The sequence below is a fragment of the Neofelis nebulosa genome, chromosome 6, assembly GCF_028018385.1.
Source record: "Neofelis nebulosa isolate mNeoNeb1 chromosome 6, mNeoNeb1.pri, whole genome shotgun sequence".
NCBI lineage: Eukaryota > Metazoa > Chordata > Mammalia > Carnivora > Felidae > Neofelis > Neofelis nebulosa.
In genome coordinates this window covers 104,550,579-104,572,310 of record NC_080787.1, presented here as the reverse complement: position 1 = coordinate 104,572,310, position 21,732 = coordinate 104,550,579, and the positions used below count along the sequence as shown (strand labels likewise).

Here is a 21,732-nt window from a genome sequence, read left to right as displayed (position 1 = left end):
TGGGAATTCAGTGGGCACTGGTAACCCGGGCCCCAGTGGGAGATACTTGGCACCAAAGATAGAGCCCAAGGGAGCAGAAACGGAAGTTAAATCTTAGAGAGGGCACCTGTTGATGGACAGCCTGGCATCCATCTTCCTTCATCTGATAATTTTTTTATCAGAAAACTATGCCCTTTCCACTCCCGTTCTGTAGAGCCAAAGGGTATTGTGTCCCAGCATCCTCACTGGGGAGGATGCTGGGAGCAGGGTCAGGAAAATGAACGAAATCATCCCAGTGAGATCCAATCACTGAAATCAGCTCTCTTTTCACCGAAGTTTCCAGCTGGTGAGATGTAAGCCTGGAGCTGCGGGGGCTCCTCGGGTCAGGAGAGCCTGACTGAGAACACAGACGAAAATAGCAGAGCTACAGATTCCTTTTTTTAATTTAATATAATTTATTGTCAGATTGGTTTCCATACAACACCCAGTGCTCATCCCAGCAGGTGCCCTCCTCAGTGCCCATCACCCACTTTCCCCTCCCCCCCCACCCCCCATCAACCCTCAGTTTGTCCTCAGTATTTAAGAGTCTCCTACAGTTTGCCTCCCTCTCTCTCTGTAACTTTTTTTCCCCCTTCTCCTGGTCTTCTGTTAAGTTTCTCAAGATCCACATATAAGTGAGAACATATGATATCTGTCCTTCTCTGACTGACTTATGTCACTCAGCATATTACCCTCCAGTTCCATCCACGTTGCTGCAAATGGCCAGATGTTATTCTTTCTCAGTGCCAAGTGACAAATTCCTAATTATGTAACGTGACTGCCTGGATTCAGCCATTCCTGAAGCTAGGCTGCCCTCAATGTTTCACTTACGGAAGCCAAAGAATTCATGTTTGTGTGTAAGTCAGTTTCAGCTGGGTGTCCCTCACTTTGTCAAGCACTCAGTAAGGTGGGCTAGTGGGTCCTGCTCTAATCTGTGTAATATGCATAAACTTATATACAGATAAACATATACATATGGATCCCTTACTATCTGTTCTGTGACTAACATGAAGGCATTAATGCTCTTGTGAGCACTAGTAAGATTTATCCACAGGCTAAACCTCCATAAGAAAATCCAGGTTTGTCAACTGATAAATTAGGGAGTAGTTACTTTTTTGTTAAGGATTACATAGGAGGTAGGGGCGCCTGGGTGTCTCAGTCAGTTAAGTGTCTGACTTCAGCTCAGGTCACGATCTTGCAGTCCGTGAGTTCGAGCCCCGCGTCGGGCTCTGTCCTGACTGCTCAGAGCCTGGAGCCTGTTTCAGATTCTGCATCTCCCTCTCTCTCTGACGCTCCCCCATTCATGCTCTGTCTTCCTCTGTCTCAAAAATAAATAAACGTTAAAAAAATTTTTTTTAAAAAAGGATTACACAGGAGGTCTATAAAAAATTACAGGGCCAACGAGGACCTCACCTGAGATTGGGGGAGACAATTCTCAGAAGAAGGGGATCATGGCCTGGGAAGATGCCTCAAAAGATATTTAATACAATACGGAAAACACAGCTTAAAAAGGGGAAATTAAAACAAAAATAAGAATCAAATCAAAACTGTGAGCATTATGAGAATATGCAGTGCTGGAAACAGGTGAAAGAGAAAACCTTCAAGAAGAAAGAACCGTGACTAGCATGACCCATCAAAAACTTGCCATTCTTGTGGGGCACCTGGGTGGCTCAGTCGGTTGAGCACCTGACTCTTGATTTCTGCTGAGGTCATGATCCCAGGGTCGTGGGATTGAGCCCTGTGTTAGGCTCTGTGCTGAATATGGAGCCTGCCTGAGATTCTCTCTCTCTCTCTCTCTCTCTCTCTCTCTCTCTCTCTCTCCCTCTCTCTCTCCCTCTCCCTCTCTCTCCCTCTGCCCCTCCCCCCTCTAAAATAAAATTAAAAGACAAAAAATAATGAAAAAAATTAAAAACCTTGCTATTCTCTCCCTTAGGGTTTAGGAAAATTTCAACAGAGTAGAGGTAAAGGCTTGCAGAAATTCTGGTCTGTGGAGAGGAGCTGGTGTAGACCGCTCCTATCCTCATGCAGATGGTCCAGAGGATGCGCCCTCTTCTCCTTCGCATCCACAGATCCAGCTATCTTTGACTCCTTACCCCAGCCAACCCACCAATCCTTTTCATTTTGTCTTCAAAATATACTAGACTCTAGCTCATTCTCACACTTTGGTCCTAGACACCATTCCCCCTCACACGAGTTACTGTGAGTGTCTCCTAAGTGTCCTCCCTACTTCTGCCCTTGTTCCTCCTATAGTCTCTTCTACAGACTGTGGAGTGAGCCTTTTAAAATACAGCTCAGGTCATGTCACTCCTCAGCTCGAAACCTTTCCACCTCCCCCAACAAAAGCTAAAATTTGAATTTGGTTCAAACAAAGAAGATGAGATGATTATGACACATTTCAACCAGATAAGCAAGGGTAACATTTTGCCTCTTTTCTAACTGAAAAGCCCATGCAAAACCCAATAGACACCATCAGTACATCCACATTCAAAGTTCCATGAAGGCAAAAGTAATCAAACCTTTCAGAATAAGAGAGTAGACTTTCAAGCATTGTGGGGAAGAAGACTGTCAGGATTCCTAGACCAGTGCCACCATATAGCAAGCCGTGTGTTGCTGGGCAAATTATTTCACTTCCCTGAGTCTGTCTGGATTTTCTCATCTTTGAAATGGGGGTGATAATAGTACCTACTTTATCAAGTTGTTATGAAGACAAAATAACACATGGAATGTGCTTAGAACCTTGCCTTATGTTGTAGGAATTTGATAAATGTTGACTATTAGTGTTTATTATTATTTGTGTTAAGGAAAAAGTTTCAGATAATTTAGCTATGAGCGAGTATCAAAATATCTCTAATATCCTGCTTGCAAGGGAAAAAGGCCTATAGAAGAGGCCAAGTCAGAGATACTTTACAGGAAAAGAGAATAGTGAAAACATCATTGTTAAGTACAAAATAAGAAGAATGTCTGGTTAAAGGCCTGGGAACTCCTTTCAGACAATCAGCTGAGAGTCAGCTGGGTGGGTAGGTAACTAACTACCTAGACCAAATCTTCATTCTACTAAAGTTCAACAGAAAATTCCATAAGCACTTTTTTTCCAGAAGGAGGTCATAGATTTTTATCACATAGAAAAGTTCTGCCCCAGATCAGATTTGGGACCCTTTTTCTGTTTCTTCTTCTTTTCTTCTCTTTTCTTTTTCTTTTTTAAGATTCTATTTTTAAGTAATCTCTACATCCAACATGGGACTCAAACTTACAACCCCAAGATCAAGAGTAGTTTGCTCTACCAACTGAACCAGCCAGGCGCCCTGGGATGCCTTTTCTATTACAGGAGAGAAATATACTAAAACATTGTATACTCTCTCACTGTTTCCTTGGAAGTATTCTTTTTTTAATGCTTATTTATTTTTAAGAGAAAGAACACGAGTGGGGGAGGGGAAGAGGAGGAGTACACAGGCTCCTAAGCAGGCTCTGGCAGGCCCGATGTGGGGCTTGAACTCACAAACTGTGACATCATGACCTAAGCAGAAGTTGGAGGCTCAACCGACTGAGCCACACAGGTGCCCCAACTTGGAAGTGTTCTATAAGGGAAGAGTGATGATGAGTCACATTATCATTATAAAATTATGAGAGTTCTCCCTCCCAAAGTAAACCAAGTTTACATGGTTAGATCATATGACATGACAATAGAAGAGCATACAAGGGAATCTCATTCATAAAAACAATTCAATAATGTCATGGAAAAAACTATAGCCTTTGAGCCAAGCAGACTCATAATCAAATCCTGGTTTGGTTAAGTTACTTAACCTCTTTTAGTCTCCCTTTACTTATCTGAAAATAAGGAAGACAATATCTATCATGTGAATAAGGTAAGACAAAATATGTCAAGTACCCAATATGTAGATATGTAATGTAAATTTAAGATATTAGTTTTTCCCTTTTTCAACTCCCCACTCCTACTCCTTTTTCAACTCCCCACTCCACCATAGCTAGGAATCTTCAATTTTTATCTCATACTACCCATTAAGTCTCCAAGCTGGTTGTCACACCCCCATTTCCTACATTTACTAGGAATTCTCAGAAGGGGAGCAAAGTTAGCAATAATGAGCCTTTCCCGTACACTCCAAATGGCCATCCTTTCTCTGAGAATCTAAAGCCCCATGTGAGAGGCGTTATCTCCTAATGGTCCCAACATGTCCAGTCATCAGAGCACCAGAACAACATGAGATTCCTGACATGCCTGGGAGAAAAGCTCTCTCCTTCACCACTCTGGGCCATGCTTTGTAACCTGAGTTTATGTCCACAGTCTGAATGATTCCACCAGCTCCTCACCTGGATAATCCCACTGCTGCTCCTTGGGCTGGGTGGAGACAGATGTTACAGTATCTCCTCCATCTATCTTATCTTCTTTTCCTGCTCTTATTACAGAATAAAAGTTCCTGGGGCACCTGGGTGGCTCAGTCGGTTGGGCATCCGACGTTGACTCAGGTCCTGACTCCTATTCTGTGAGTTCGAGCCCTGCATTGGGCTCTGTGCTGACAGCCTAGAGCCTGGAGCCTACTTTGGATTCTGTGTCTCCCTCTCTCTCTGCCTCTCCCCCACTCACGTTCTGTCTTTCTCATTCTTAAAAAATAAATAAACATTAAAAAAATTAAAAAATAAATAAAACTTCCCATGCATTAGACCAGAGGCAAATATGGTATGTGTATTTGGAGAAGAGGATGGAAAGGGAGTGGTTTATTGGAAGTAGTTATCCACTATGCTCAGTTGTAGAATAAGCCTTTATTGATTACTGTGAATCTGAATTATGTCTACGGAGAGAAGAGAACATACACTCAGTCCCTGTTACCATTCATGGCCAGTTGAAAAGAGGAGTCTGGTCCTTAAGGCTGGAGCAGACATGTCTCATCTCCCTTATGTCCTCCATGTCCTTGCACATAATGGAATCACAATAATACTGAAAGTATGAATAAATTAGTGAAAAGTTTTTCTTAGCCAACTTAATACATACTCTACAGATGTGATTTGGGGGGAGCATTAAAATACAAGTTACTATTTATTTAATGAAGCAAATGCTTCCTTTCATAAGATAGATATGGCTAGGGGATAATAACACAATTGGTACATTTATTTTGTAGTTTGGAATTCCATTATGTGAATTTTCAAAAGATGTGATTCTTGTCAGGCCAAAATATTTATGATAAAGTATCAGGGCACTGAAAATAATGGCCTATTGTGTGAGAGAGGATAATAAAACATGTACATTGTCAAAATTAGAGGTTGGGCTCAGATCAATAAAATGAGACTCAATTTTTAAAAAAGCAAAGTGATTCCCATATGAAAAAACATGGGGCAAGTTGAGAATTGGGACTGTTGGTCTGGCTGAGTATGAGTAATAAATAATTTGGAGGTCCACAGGGGGCCCCACTGCAACGACCAACAATGGCGTGCTGGGCTGGGATGCAGGGACTCACTCCAAGGTCAAATAGGCATGTGTTTATTACTCTTGATTTGGCCTTCATAAGTCCAGACCCAGTGGGGATACTAACTATATTCTTCTTCAAGTTCCAAATTTCAAAATCAATGTAGACCAAAGAAGTTTCAGAAGAAAATGAGAACAAGAATTCTTTTCTTTCTTTTTTTCTTTTTTCTTTTTTTCTTTTTTTTTTTTTTTGGAAAAATAAGGCTTACAAGAAAACACAAATAAGAAGGACTATGTTTGGTTTGTAAGGAAAGAGATTAAGGGGAGCCATGAGTCTTTGTGTGTATAAAGTTATGGTACAGAGAGGAAAAAAATGATTTATTCTCTCTATACACAGTGGAAAGTTGACATAATAAAGCCATGGTGCCAGCATTGCCTCATGAGCACTGATAAATCTAGAAAATAGGCGACGAGGACAATTATTGGCATGGTCTATTCCACCTTGGGCAAAGACTGGCCTTTGTTCAATCTATTACTCAAAATCCCTGCTTTTCCTCCACTAGCATAAACAAAACTATCCTCACAGAAACCTCAGAAGGAGGAAACAATTCCCTATCCTCTCACATAGAAGGGATCAAAAGAAGAATATTCTGGGACAAAAACAATAGGATAGAGTAGTGGAGGGAGAGGGCTATATGCATTACTATCAATGTCAGTTCCCTGTTAATCCTTCGTGTGTGAACTGGTGAGTTCTTATAGTGCTGGGGTAAGTGGGGAGTCTATCCTCTGTGGACTTTGTACACTTTAATTTGGTTTATGACTCAAATATAGGCCTACAACCTATATAAGTTGTACTGAGAAGCAAATAAGAGGAGTGTCTTTGCTTGTCCTTCCTGAATGCAGGGCAACATTGCTCTCTTCTAGACCTTTAACAGCTCCCTCCTCCCCAGGGACAAAGCCATAGGTACCCTACAAATGACCTGATGGATTTTTTTTTTCCAGCTCAGGCCAGCTCTCCCTACTTCCTCCCTAACCCTAAGCATATTCCTGACCTATATCTCCATTCCATGTCCTGTTGCCTCAGACCTAGTTTCCAAGACTCTTCCTTGCCTCTTCAGATTAATTTTCCACGTATAGCCTCTGCATGCCCCTCATTTCAGATGTTGCCTCAGCTTTCTTTTGGATCTTTCTTGATTCCACCTGCCTCCTGAGAGTCACCTTCGCCTACCCCCACACCAGCTCAGCCTCTTAAATCCCATACCTGGTCAGAGAAGTCCCAGAACTGCCAGTCCAAGATGAATATACTTGGCCCACGCTACCCATGGTCACTCGGAATATAAATAAATCCTAAATACCTAAAAGAGGTTATTTGGGATGAAATGTATACATATTTGGCCAAGATTCAGAATTTATCAATCTGCCACTTTGTAGGATTGTGAGGGAAGTAGGTGGAGGTCCCTTCCCTTCAACCAGGAAAAAAACACTCTCTCTGTTCCTGTGAGGCCTGGATCACAAACAAAATGCCTTCGGGGGTCAGAGAAGGGATGGAGATGGCAGAAGTGGGCCAGGAAGAGGAGTGGTGGGAAGCATGGCCCACTGGAGAACATCCCCATGTGTCTTAGGTTACTATGGCTGCCATAACAAAGTACCACAGGCTGGGCACCTTAAACAGCAGAAATTTATTTCCTCATAGTTCTGGAGGCTAGATGTATAAGATCAAGGAGTAGACATGTTTGGTTTCTCCTGACACTTCCCTCTTTGCCATGTGGATGGCCATCTTTTCACTGTGTCCTCATAGTCTTTCTTCTGTGTCTGCCTGTGTCCTCATTTCCTCATCTTATAAGGATCCCAGCCATATTAGATCAGTGTCCACCCTATGACCCCCTTTAATTTGATTACCTCTTGTAGGCTGTCTCAAAATACAGTCACATTCTGAGGAACTGGGGGTTAGGACTTCAACATATAAATTTTGGGAGGACACAATTTAGCCCATGACACCATCTAAAGGAGGAGCCATCACTTGACTTCGGCCAATGTGTGCCATGATAATATGGGTCCAACATTGACATGACATCTTATTTCTCAAGAGAAAACAGAAATAAGGAATTCTGAGTGAACTCCTCAAGTTTTAAGCATTATTATTTAAGTTTTTATTTCTTCAAAATATACAACCTCTAGTGCCTGCAGGCAGTTAGTCTGTAACCTCTTCAATCAGGTTTACAGCTTTCCTTGGAACCCCACAGCTGAGACAACCCCTTGAGATTCTTGAGATTAGGCAGTGTAAGCAGCCAATACCAAAGGCAGAGTGGCCGGCCTCCCGAGCCCCTTCTTTCAGTGACACACTGATCTTGGCCCTGCAGTGGAGCAAAGGGCTGAGAGAAGACAAACCTCAGGAAAGAGCGCACAGGAATAAAATGCATTTCTCCCAAAATCCTGGGCCCTGGGGTATAGCATCCTGCCCCAGGTTTCCAGCCTGATTCTTCGTGGCCTTTCTAGGGCAGGAGATGGGACCAGGTGACAAGGAGCCAAACGAGAAAAGGGGAGACTGAACAAACTACCACGTGGAAGGAAGACTACTTCAACCTTTTACCTTTCACACCACAACTTCCACCCCCAGCATAGGGCTAAAAAATGGCATTGACCCACATCACCACTATGGTCCTAAGGGATAGAAGGATGGAGTAAGGATTTGTTTTGTGGAGGACACGTGAATGCACAGAAGAGTTGGGCTCTCCATAGAACCTAGTTGGGAGGCCAATTTTGAGTGATTCCCGGGAAAACACTTTGAATCAATCTGACCTGGCTCTGTCCCAAAGATAATCCTATGACCAACCAGGCACAGAAAAGAAAAGATGGCCATCCACATGGCAAAGAGGGAAGTATCGGGAAAAACCAAACCTGTCTACTCCTTGATCTTACACTTCTAGCGTCCAGAACTATGCGGAAAAAAATTTATTTTGCTTAAGGCTCCCAGTCTGTGGCTCTTTGTTATTTCAGAAGAGATCTGTGACTTCTTTTGGCTTCCTTCAAACCTGAGGCAGAGAGGCTGCTTCCTGGTGATAGAAGGATTGTTTGGCCCATAATGGGCATAACTGTGCCAGATTCTGTAGCAACCTGGTAGCTGAAGCACAACAGCCCCCAGAGATGTCTGGTAGGGGGCCAGAAGCTAAGAAGAATTGTAGGCAGGTTTTATCTGTCAAATGGACAGGAAAAAGGCCAAGTGCAGAGAAGCAGAGGAGAAATAGTAAAATGAATTTACATGGGCAAGGGCCATCATGTAATCGAGGGATGGCAAACAGGATGGGACGGGGAGTATCAATTTGCACATGCTTTGCAACCTCATAGGGACACTAAAAGAGTGCTGTGATTGATTAGCTCTGTCTTCCCTGGACACAGAATGGGTAGTGGTTGTGAGTGACTGTGCTATCCCTCCTCTAGAAGGGATGATCAGGCAAGACCAACCAAACATCCAGGCTGGAGATGGGAAATGTCAAGGATGTTTCCAGCTATAAGATGCCAGAAGCTAGGCAAGGGTCTTAGTACAAAAAGCCAGAACAGAGACAAGGGACTTGCTTGCACCACCTGGAGAGCAAAACAAAAACTAAAGAATTGTGGAGGTCAAAGCAGAGGTGGGCAGATCTGGGGTGTCGGTTTTTAGAAGCTAACTAATAACCCCCAAACCAGAGAAGAGGTGAGAACGAGTAGTGCCCCAAAGCCAAAACAAGCAAGGGGCCGGAACACAGGGTAAGTAGGTGAAATGGACAACAGAAGCAACGATCGAGGCATGAGTTCCTGGAGGATGATTTGTTTGCCAGAGGGGTCAGCCTGAGAGTAGTCACCGAGAGATCCAGATGCGCACACCTGACAGAAAACCCAGCTGCACCTGGCTAAGAAAAGGAGGGGCCCCAAAGTCACCTGAGGCCCCAGCCTAAGGCAGGCTGGTGTCCCTGTCCTGCAAGCCCACTTATTTGTCCACAAGAGCATTTGCTGAACAGCTGCACCGTGTCAGGAGTGGAGCGGTGACAAAACACACTTGCACCCTTGAAGAGCTTGGAGCAAGGCAGGAAAATCAGGCAGGCCAAATCACCACAACAAATGTGCTGAGTGCTGTGATAAAGGTGAAATGCAACCCACCACAGAGGCACAGTGGCAGCAGAAACGAATGCCCATATCTGAAAGTGAGCATGAGCTTGTTGAGTGAAGGAACCAGGGCAACAAATACTTATGGAAAAGTACCCAATATATGCCATGCATTGTTATAAATGCTTTACGCATATTAACTCATTTCATCCTCTGAGGGGTGGTATTTTGTTATGACCATTTTACAGATGAAGAAACTGAGGCTCAGATATTAAGTAGCTTGCTCAAGTTCCCACAGCTAGGAGGTTCCAGAGTCACAATTCAAACGTTTGTGGTCTGCTCCCACAGTCTGTTCCTTGCTGTCCCTTAAGGGAAAGGTAGGCATGGATGAAAAGGTCAGTCTTTAAAGATATTTCAGGATGAAAATGAACCTTGGAGTTCATTTAATCCAAGTGATACATGGGGTGGGGCATGTGGGCTAATGCCCTCAACCGTCTTCAATTTCCAGATTGTTCCAAAACCTCTGAGACTGCAGAAGCACCTGTTGTTCTCTATTAAGGATTAATATCCCCAGGACAAAATTAATGGGCACCCAGCAAGGATGCTACTCAATCTGAAATTGAGAGTTATCAAGGACAAATGATCGGGACGCTGAGAGTTATCATCCCAATAAAAAGCCATCCCCTGCCCGGTTCCCAGATGTGAACAAGTTTTATGGACCTGGAACCTAATAAAGGGGAGGCTGGGTCCTGGAAGGAAGGACCCTATAACATCATGGCAAGTGTATCCAGTAAGGATTCCTCCAGTCCATTTGCCATGGGCACCCTAAGGAAAGGGGGATGTGAAACATTTTGAGGTCTACCGAATATAAGATCTGACCTGACATTTGTAACTGGAGACTCAAAGCACCGATATGGCCCTCCTTTTCTTGAGGACATGTGGGTTCTAGGTAATAAATGAGGGTAGTCTGGCCCAGGTCTGGCTTACACTGGGCCCACTGAATCCAAGGACCCATTGATTGCCATTTCCACAGTCCCCAAATAAAAAAATGGGTGCACATACACCCACATTGGTCTGTGGGAAAGCCAAGTGGAAACCTCTGAAACGACGCTTCTCCCAAACCCAGTTCAAAATGGTAAATCAAAAGCATTGTAGCTTTCTGGGGGGATGGCAGGAAACAAATGCTTAAAGGATATAGGGCTCGCAAACCCCCTCTGACCTCCATTTAATTCACCAGTCTGTCCCCGGCAAGACCCAGACAGATCCTGGAGGATGACAGTAGATGACTGCCATTCAATCAAGCCCAAATGCAGCTGCTATACGAGATGGGGCATATTTGCTAGACCAGATGAACGTAGCCTTGGGTATATGGAATGCAGCCACTGATCTGGCAAATGTATTATTTTCCATCCCTATCAAAAAAGAGGATCAGAAACACATAACACTGTATATTTATAGTTTGATTTGAGGGCAGTATTAACTCTCTTCCCTTCTGTCATAACGTAGTCCAAGATAAAAACCTGGACTGGTTAAACATCCCACAGAATATCACAGTGGCCCATTATACTAATGACATTATGCTAATTGGATTGGATGAGCAAGTGGCTACTACATTGCCAACCTAACTAAGCCACGTGCACTCAGGAGGCTAGGAAACAAACCCTATGAAGGTTCAGAAACCTATAGCAACAAAAAAAAGAAAGAAAGAAAGAAAAAAAAGGTGTCCAATGATCTGAGGAATGCCAGGTCATCCATTTCAAAATAAAGGTAAATTATTGCATGCTGCACATCTCTCCATGAAGAAAGAAGGCCAACAATGCCTGATTCCAGTAATGGGCTCTTGAGACATATTACTGCCTCTCACCATGCATGGGGATCAGGGCAGTGAGAGTACTCCTGGAAGCCTCTGTGGGTCAGAAATGGCTAGCAATAATTCCACTATAAACAGAAGTGACTAAAACCTCTTAATCCAAAGGCATTCATAACTCCCTTCCCCTTACCAGAATCCCAAAAGGCTATTCCAACACCACCCAACACAAGAAGAAGTTAGAGTGTAGATGTTTTTAAAGGTCAGTCTGAGTGAACACACGGCTAGGGCACCTCTTAGAGTCTCGGGAAGGGGTCTGGACACGTGAGGGGGCCCCGGGGTTTACATGCCATTAGCTTCCAGGTAAGATCAATGATGGCCAGGAGCCAAGCCCATGAGCATCCAGGTGGGATGGAGGGCGGGGTGTCAGGCCAAGGTGGAGCTGGTTGTGAGTGCTGGAGTTTTAGTGCGCTTTCCAAAACTTCTTCTCCATTCCTATGGATGTAAATGCTTTCACTGCTGTGACAATTACCAAGGGCTTTTCATTTGTTTATCAAACTAGGTTCCATCAAATACTCTCATAATTAGGAACAGTTGGTGAAGTACAGGCGCCAGGAGAGGAGCCGACTCTCATTCCCCAACCGAAAAGAGTAACGGAGACCAAGAGTTTGGCTCCTTAGCTTCTACTCTGGGTGGGAATTACAAATATCTGGACAGTCTTGCCACAGTCTGCAATTCCAGAGCTCAAGACCAGGCACGAGAGCTTTGCTGCTCCAGTTTTCCCCACCTGCAAATCGATGGTATTTACTAGTTAGTGACTGCTGGATGAATGGCACTATTGAACTGCAAAATATTAGTATTATTGCTTTTCCTCTTTCATCTCATGGGGCAAGATGAATTTGTGACATGGTAATTGTTTCCATGGCAGCAAATCATATTGTCCCAAACAGGGGATTTTATGACTTCATGGCTGGATTGAGAAAAAGGAGAAATCAGACTGAGAGTGAGAAATTTGCTCAAGCGTAAATATCTTCAATGATAGCGAGGGGAATAGAGCAAATTACAGATAGGCAAAATTGCCTTTGGTTTAAATGTTCTTTTTACAAGTTCATCCCAATGCAGAAGCCCCTTCTCCAGGCATATAATTTGTATAATGATGCCTCTTTGCTTGAATTCACAGAAGGCTAATGGTGAAGCTCGTCTATTTCGAGAATGTTTTGCCAATGCTATTACTAATTGTTTTGCAGCAAATATCTGGATTTCTGCTGTAAGCAGTTTTGTTTGGCTTTTCTACTTGTTTGGGTTGTTTTGGGGGCTTTTTTTTTTTACTCCCCCAAGGTTTTATCTACACAAATTTGCTTGAAATAAACCTTTCCAGATAAAAATTGGCTTTATGTCATCTGAAAAATCCATCAAGAACTCTCTCCTCACTAGAGGTATCTGCATTGCCTTCTGTAGGTTCCTATTGACTTCATTCTCATATTTCCAGTCTCTCATTAGTCTCTGTCTATTCCCTGAGAAGAAAGCAAAATTTCTTCCTTAAATTCACCTTAGTTTCATTTAACCATAAACAACAAACAAAGACTTGGGATTTTAAAATCCTGGGTCTGTCTCTCTCTCTCTGCCTCCCTTCCTCCAACCTTCCTCCCTCCCTCTCTTCCTCTCTCTCTCTTCCTCCCTCCCCCATCTCTCTTCCTTTCTTTCCCTGCTTCTTCTCTTCTCCTTATCTCACCCCAACCCCACACCACTCTTTTTCTGCATGGACTTATTTCCAGTACCTTCTAAGAGTAGTGTCCCCCTCTCTTCCTTTTAACCCTCAAATATCCAGAATCTGCAGATGCCTACTGATTTATAAGCTTCTTGCCAACCAGCTCATCCCGGAGCACCACATGGCTTCCACTCTCTGAATGTCCTGGATGTTCACTGCTTCTTATCAATGTCTCTCGGTGATCCTTCTTCATTCTTATTCTGAAGATCCCACCTTCTTGAATCCTATACAATGAATTACTCCTTGATATGATTCCATAAGCAAGTGTTCTGTGATGGTTGATTTTGTGTCATTTGGGGTAGACTATAGTACCCAGTTATTTAATCAAACACTAATGTAGCTGTTTCTGTGAAGGCATTTGGTAGATGTGGTTAACATCTACAATAGGTGACTTTAAGTAAAGGAGATGACCTTCAATGTTGCGGGTGGGCCTCGTCCAATCAGGTGAAGGCCTTAAGAGCAAAAACTGGATTTCCTGGAGATGAAATACTGCCTGAAAATTGTAACATCAACTTCTGCCTGAGTTTCCAGCCTTCTGCCTGCCTATAGATTTAGGACTTTCCAGAACCCCACAGTCATATCTGACAATCCTTAAAATAAGTCTGTGTGTGTGTGTGTGTGTGTGTGTGTGTGTGTTAACATTTCTCGAAGAAAACCTGATTGACACATGTACATAAAGAACATGCTAGGTGTTCGGTGACATGCTAAGAAATATACTGTGAGGAATACAAAGGAAGCAAAAGATGTGGTCCATTTCCTCCCAAAGAGCTTACAACTCATGGAAAAATCAAAACTAACAGTGCCTAAAACAGTGGCATTTTTTTAATAATAAAAATAGGATTTAGATGTTCTGTATGGATGCCCAGGAGTTCAGCAGAAAGAAATACCAGTGAGAACTGGAGGAGTCAGGGCACATTTCATGGAAGAAGTGAGTGTTGAGCTGGCCCAGGGAGGATTTTAGGATTGGCACATGCATGGGGGAGATCAGAAGGCATGCAGGCAAGAAAAGCCAAGTAGAAGACAGCACAGAGACAGGAATCTGTGCGTTCTCGTTACAGGACCAGGAAGACACCAGTCTAACCGGAGTAGGGTGCATTTAGAGAACCTGGAAAGTAAGGCTGGAGAGGGCAGACTGAGACAGAATTTGGGGAGACCCCAATAAACCTGGGAGGACTGTTTAGGCCTTGATGTTGTAGAAAGAAATCCTAGAATTTAGAGAGAAAGAGGACTTATAGGTTGACAAATTCAACCCAAGCGCCCATGGGCGCCCAAGGGACAACCCATTTGTCCCTTATAGGTTGGACAAATTCACGCCCAAGCGACCATGGTTAGTTAGTGGCAGAGCCAGACAACCAGGTTTCTTGACCCTTTGTCTAACTTTGTCCCCACTACACCTCTCTGCCTCTGTACAGAATACAGAAATGATATCATGAAAATGGTGTCAGGGAGAGATTGTCTAGTTGGTGGACTATGGGAGCAGGGATGAGACCTTAGAAGGGAGGGTCCCAGCTGTGGGAAGTGAGGGTCTCTGCCAGGGGAGCATGGGTGAGAGTGAGATAAAGGAAGGACATGAGGTTACATAACTTAAACAGCTTCTTCCCAACCTTCACCTTTCCCACATCTTGGTGGTTACAGAGTCCATGACTCCTTCCTGAAACTGCCACCCTCCTCTTCTCTGACACTTTCTCTCCTCTCACCTCTCTTTATGGGCCTTCTCTGGATCCTTCCTCCTCCTGTCTCATCGGTGTAAGTGTTTCACAAGGAACCGTTTTCGGCCATCTTGTCTTCTCTTTTTCACAATCCTTTGGCAATTGTGACCAATCTCTTGACCTAAACCCTTACCTTGGTAATGGCCTCCATATTGCTACTTCTAGGTCTGACCGTTGTCCTGAGTTTCAGGCTTACAGGTTTAACTACCCATTGGAAAGCTCCACTTGGATGTCACAATGGTGCTTAGCATGCGCTGTGATATGTAACTAAACTCATAACTTTCCTCCTCCTCACATGTGGTTCTCTACTCTTCCCTCTTTCTGATTTGGGGATTGGCCACTTGAGGTCAATATCTCCGTATCCTTTTTGCTACTCTTCCCTCTTTTGTTTGTTCTCCATGTTCAACTGGATGCAAAGTTCTGTGCATTCTACCTCAGCAGTGTCTCTGCCATCCCCCTGTGACTGCATTCCCACATCTGCTTCTACTCCTGCCACCCACATTCAGGCTGCTGTGGTCTCCAGCCTAGACGATGATGCTCTATCTTGCACTTCTTATCTCCGATCCATTTTCAAAGCTGTAACTAGATTAACTTCCCTGAAACACCGCTCCGACGCATTATTTACCTGCATCATATTGTTGAATCTTTTCCCCTGCCTTCCAACAGAAATAAGTCTCCGGCCTGTCTTCACCTTCCTTCCAGATCCCCCCACCCTCGCTTCAAGCTCCAGCCCAGCTCAGCGATCATCCTCCCTCCTCACTTATGGCTGTCTTGTGTCTGGTGTTCTGTTCATGCTGTTCCCACTGGCTGAAAGGCCAACCCCAGGGTTAGCATGTCCAAGCATGACCTAATTTTCACGGCCCATCTCAAATGTCCCTCTTTCTAGAAGTCTTCCTGAACTCAAATGGAAGTAATTTTCCTCTCGTCTATATCCTCATAACCTGAATCTGTAACTCATTATTTTCCTCCTTAAAACTATTCCTGAACATGTTTTACCTCTAAGCTTTGGTTACAAAGTCTCTGAGGGTAAAGAAGAAATCTTTATAGCACCAACTCCAAAGCATTTACACAGTGTTTTCCATATCCTAGGCAATAAATATTTCCTTAGTTAATGAATTCTGAAAGAAGAAATTGTAGGACTTGGTGTGGTTTGGGAAAAATTTTAAAGATAGGAATGCAAAGAAATTGAAAGGTTTCAGGCTTAGCTGGGAAGAGGGAAAGTAGTGACACTGGGAGGGGAAAGTGAGTCTGACAGGGGATTTGGGGGCTTTAGGTGACAATGAGATTTCAAAACGGAAATGGCTACCAAACAGCTGGAAATATGGGCCTGAACTCAGATGAGATGCCAAGACAGGGGCATAGACGTGAGAGATAAAGCTCTGAGAGCACATGTGGTCCCCAGTGAGTAAAGTGAAGAAAGAGAAAAACACAGGTGAAGAATCTGCGCCTTGAAAAACAGGAGAACAGAAAACAAATAAATTGCTGTCAAAGAGGAAGAGACAAGAAGTAACGTTGTAAGGAGGACAGCATTTCCAGAAGGAAAGAGATGCCAACAATGTTAGCTATAGAGACATCTGTAAGTCACTTGCCGAATGAATGTTTATTGAACATCTCCTATGTGCCCAGCACTGTTGGATGTCCTGGAGATTCAGTGTTAAATACAACAGAGTCACAGTCCAGTGGGGAAGAGGAGAAAGCACGGATAAATACACATCAGGTGGCAATGAAGTGCCATAAAGAAAAGATAAAGCGGGGTAAGGGGATAGAGGAAGGCAGGGGTGTTATCTTAGATAGGATGGCTAGGAAAGTCCTTGCCATGGAGGTGACATTTGAGCAGAATGCTGAAGGAAGAAGCGAGCCAAGTAAATATCTGGGGAAGTGAAGAACCCAGATGGGGGCAAGTGTGATAGCTTCCTTCTGGGTGTCTTAGCTCACTCTGGTAAGTAAGAGGTAAGAGCATGAGATGAGAAAGGAGAGGCAGTGTGGAGATCTGGGGAAGGACAGACAGCCACTGGCATGGGCCGGGTGAATGTGCATGCTGGATGAATGGAAATGGTGCCGATGGAGGCAGAGGTGCTATAGATGGGGAACAGCAAGAATCAAGAGTGAGCTGGGTCTTTCTCCAGCAGGGCCTCTGCTTCCAAGGCATAATCCTCACCGGGTTCACCGTCTACCTCCAGAAAAAGCTGGCTCTTCCTGAGTGCCCAGTCAGTAAATGCCACCATTTTGCCAACTCCCTGACAGAAACTTCTGAGAAACCTTCAGTGCATTCTTAGTCTTTTCTAATCCAGTTCGTTAATAAATCCTGCCCTCCTCTCTCAATATTTAGCCTTCCTACCTATCTTTCTCTTTGTACTGTCACAGCCTGAGAACAGATACCGATCCTTTCCCCTGGAAACCTTCTTCCTCCTCAAACTTCTTCCCTCTAAATCTACCTACCCTCCTCCACTGAACCTCACCACCTCAGCCAGAATTACCTTCGTCTATTGGTATTGCTTTCATTGAAGTGTCGTTTTTATTTTGCTTTTCTTGGGCTGGGATTCTAACAGCTTTCCATATCACCAAAGACAGAGCCTGAGGTGTTGAACATTTGTATCGGGAACCAGGGACCTATGCCCAGCTTAGCCTCTTCACTTGTCCCTCTCCTTGCCCCAAACCTGTTCCCAAGCTGGGCCACAGGCTCAGCCATGCCATCTGGGTAAGCTTGCTGATTGAGCCGACAGGCCTCCCTGACTCTATCAGGTCATGTAATTTCCACATTCCCTTCATCTTGTCCCCGCGTTGGTGTGCCCATCCTCACCCATCAGCTCCCCACCCCGGCACAGAAATGTGACATCAGGGGAGCATGTGACCGAGTATGGTATAAATCTATGGGTTCAACTGTGAGGATGACTCCCTCTCGAAGCAACTGCTTAGATCCTTGATCTAATCATTCAGGGAGGGGGAGGAGGCACTGATGAAACCTGAAAAGCCCAAGCACGGTGATGTGCTCACAGCTGAAGAACCACAGCAAGAAAAAGAAATCATAAATAAGTAAAGATGCAGCATTTCTACTCTGAAGCTTTGTTAAAAGGCAGCAGCAGGGCAAACCCAGTTGTTACAGTAAACGTGTGCTTGACTCTATCAACCTTTGATGGGTTGGAGTTATAGGAAAATGTATTCCCTCCCCAACCCCCAAACCCCTATTCCCGTGATAAAACAGCAAAGTCATGGGCCAGGAACTGGGATTTTATTTAGCCTTTCTCCAAAGAATCTCCTCCTGGCTCCTAAAGAGCTGGGAGGTCTCCCTCTGGCCCCATTATTCAGGGGGAATGAACACCATCAGCCCGTGAACTAGCTTGACATAAACTCGGCCCTTGAGACTCAGAACCTGGCTTCAGAAGAGCGGGAGGGGCAGAATACAAGGGAAGAAGAGAGGGTAATAGCCTTCTGGGCTGGCCGATCTGTGCCGCTGCAAGCACCAGGGTAGAGGGAAGGAAGGCTTCAATAGCCTACCACCTTAAGTAGAACCGGAGAGCCCAGCACCTCTGAGACTTGCTGTGGCTGAGGGAGTGGGTGAGCAGGAGCCCCCGACCATCCCCACAGCTCCCAGGGGATGCCACCTCTGCGTTCCCCTCTCTGCTCCTCTTGGCCTCAGCCCTCTCTCCAGCACGCGCATACACCCACGGTCAGAGACGTTGATGCTGTCCTCCTGGGTGAACTCTCTGGTTTAAGCTCTAAAGGCAACTGAGAAACCTTTAAAAAAAAAAAAAAAATCCCAGGGATCTCCGTGGAGGAAATCTGCTGGAGGGAAAAAAACAAAAAAAAAAACAACACAGCAACATTTGAGTAGCATCCCCAGCACTGATGGTAGCGTGCGGCACAAAGGAAGGAAATCTTCAGCCGTCAGTCCTGAGCGCCTGTGCCAGGGAAAACAATGAGGAAATGTCTATCTCGCCTTTGTTTGGGGGGGAATTTCTTAAGAATTCGCGTCCCTGCTGCTATTTTCATTCTCTTAGCCCAGTGCAAATCCTGAGCCACGCGCTAGAGGTCGCTGTTCATCACAATCCAACCTCTCCTCCCGGTGAGGCCCGACCGCCTGGCGTCTTCCCCGTCTTCCCCATCTTCCCCGTAGAGGGAGCAACCAGCCGGCTCCCGCTGCAGGAAAATCTGCTGGGTCACACCCAGACCAGGTGCGTCAGGATGCACCCACCTGCGAGTACATTTGCCCTTCCTTACACAGACGGAAGTATAAAAGGGGGGGGAAGCATATCATCAGAGGTGCTTCAAATTAATTAAGAATTTTTCGAAGCGCTGCATAATTTGTAACCTTTGAACACTTCCCCTATTGCTATGCCTTCACCTCCTCCACTGCTCAGCTGCATCACTTCTTTCCAGGTGACCCAACAAGCATTTTGAGGAAGGTGCAATAAGACCGACTGGAATAAAAGCCAAGGTTTAAATACCAGCCAAACCTGCACCTAGCCACGACCACAGACGCCACTGGGTTTGTATCCCTCCCAGCTGGTTCTGTGCCCAGAATATAAAACAGCTAAGAAAATGACGAGACAACAGAGCCGATAACACTGTAAGCAATTACAGCCTCACCTGATGCGGAGATTTCTAAAGCTTCTACTCAAAGAGCAGTATCCAAATCGAAGGCCATTATTAATGACCCAGAGCTCGGCCTGGCGGACTCCTGGTATTCCTTTCCTAAGTCTCCTAATTACATTCGTCTGTCCCTTCTTTAGTTCTAACTTTGGAAATTGCAACTCATTCCACACAGAGCAGTCGCAAAGGCGAGATAGAGGCCAGAGTTGATGTATAAGTCAGCACTACTTTCGTTTCAAGGCAAGTCACAAAGCATTTATTTATCGTTTGGTGCATTTCCACCTCTGTCCTTTACTCTGGATCCAAAGTAGCATCTAGATGGTGATGCAGAGTCGTTACACCTGCGGACACGGGTACAAGACAGTGTATCATTCAGCCTTACGATCGTGGCACAGACTTCAAGTCTTCAGGAAATTCCTAAAAGTGCCCAGAGCACCAGTGGAGACAGGCCAAGACTTCTTGCACCCACTTCTTGAGGGTGGTGAAAAGGGGCTAGGAGCACAGGGGTAGGGAAGCAGACGGGAGCCTGGCTTTTGCGAGGGGACCTCCTGCCTGCAGCCAATGTGCTGTGGCTCAGTTGGAGGGGAAGTGGGGACCCACCAACAGTGTTAAAGGAGGGGGGGACATGATGCTTCTAGGGAGGCATCTGCACTCTTTTTTGTTGTGGCAAAATATACATAAGATTGGCCATTTTCATCATTTTTAAGTCTGTCATTCAGCGACATTAAATATATCCACATTGTTGTGTGACCATCACCAGTATCCGCCTGCACAACCTCTTCATCATCCCAGACAGAAACTCTGCACCCCTTAAACAACGACCCATTGCCTTTGCCCAGCCCTTAGTGACCTTCATTTGATTTTCTGTATCTATGAATTTGCCTATTCTATGTACCTCATCTAAGTGAAAACATGCAATATTTGTCCTTTTGTGACTGGTTTATTTATGTAGTATAATGTCTTTAAGGTTCATCCATGTTGGAGCAGGGGTCAGAACTGCCTTCCTTTTTAAGGCTGAATAATATTCGATTGAGTATTTGTTTTGTTTTATTTTATTCATTTATTCATCCGTAGATGGGCAGATGTTTTGTTTATTCATTCATCTGTAGATGGACATTTGGGTTGTTTCCCCTTTTGGGCTGTTGTGAATACAGCTGCTACGAACGTCGGTGTACGAGGACCTGTTTGGGATCCTGCTTTCAGTCCTTGGGGTATGTACCTAGGAGTGGAATGACTGGATCAATATGGTAATTCTATATTTAAGTTTTTGAAGAACAAACTGTCTCCCATGGCAGCTGCACCATTTTACATTCCCACAAACAAAACACAAGATACGAATTTCTCCACATCCTCAGCCAACACTTGTAATTTTCTGGGTTTGTTAGATAGATAGATAGATAGATAGATAGATAGATAGATGATAGATAAAATAGCCATCCTAATGGGTAAAGTGGTATCTCATTATGAGTTTGATTTGCATTTCCCTAATGATTAGTTACATTGGACATCTTTATTGGGCTTATTGGCCATTTGTATCTTCTTCGGAGAAATGTCTATTCAAGTCCTCTGCCCGCTTTTGAATGACCATACTCTTTTGAGGCAGTATGATGTTTCTATCCTGGCTTTGGCACCTCCTAGCTATGTGACACAGGGCTAATTTCTCTCAGTTCCATCATCTGTGAGATAAAAATAGTAGTATTTACCCCATAGGATTGTATGAAGATTAAGCGAGTGCATATCCATAAAGCACTGTGAATAGTGCCATAACAGATACTCTCAGTAAGCGTTACATTCATCACTACATGAGGTGGCTTGGAGAGGGGAACGATGGAGGGGGGCAGGCAGACAGGAGATAGCACCCTACCACCAATGTTGCTGGGACTGGCCTCAGAGATCCTCTAGTCCTGCTTCTGTATATAAGGGGAAAGGAAAAAAACAAAATGTAAGCCCCCAAGCCCAGGGGCAAGAGTGGCCCTTGAAACCATAGCTCCAGAGTCCAAGCCCAGGCTCCTTCTACCACACTTTCTGCTAACTTCCATTCCAGCCTGTTAGCGCCCTCACGGGATAGGGCTTGAACATTTTCAAAACCACTTTGACTTCCTCTTATTGGTATTGTATCGATGGATCTGCAAATGTTGTCAGTTCTGAGGCTCAGAGTGGGAGCCCGTGTGAGCAGGAGTCAGCGTTGCCTCCAAAGTTCCCTTCTGGGGAAAAGGAGCCCTGGGCTCTTTCAGTGCTTGGGGTTGTCCAGCTTTCAGTCAGCATCACAGTTCTTGATGACCTGCTCCCACCTTTCCCTCCCACTCCCTGCATATGTGGGAGAGACCAGTTAGAGGAGAAGACT

The 21,732-nt window shown here is 44.6% G+C and overlaps 2 long non-coding RNA genes across 2 annotated transcripts in view; both read right to left on the bottom strand.

Moving 5' to 3' along the window:
- LOC131514714 (uncharacterized) overlaps positions 1-19,649 on the bottom strand; it is a 30,359-nt gene extending 10,710 nt beyond the window's left edge. The window contains exon 1 of the long non-coding RNA XR_009263227.1: positions 19,386-19,649. This is a non-coding gene — a long non-coding RNA (uncharacterized LOC131514714). The remainder of the gene's footprint in view (positions 1-19,385) is intronic.
- Positions 11,557-14,971, bottom strand: LOC131514715 (uncharacterized). Its single transcript, XR_009263228.1, has 3 exons — positions 14,787-14,971; positions 13,167-13,313; positions 11,557-12,835 (listed from the first exon to the last, which is right to left on the bottom strand). It is a non-coding gene; the product is annotated as an uncharacterized LOC131514715 (long non-coding RNA).
- Positions 19,650-21,732: the final 2,083 nt, after the last annotated feature.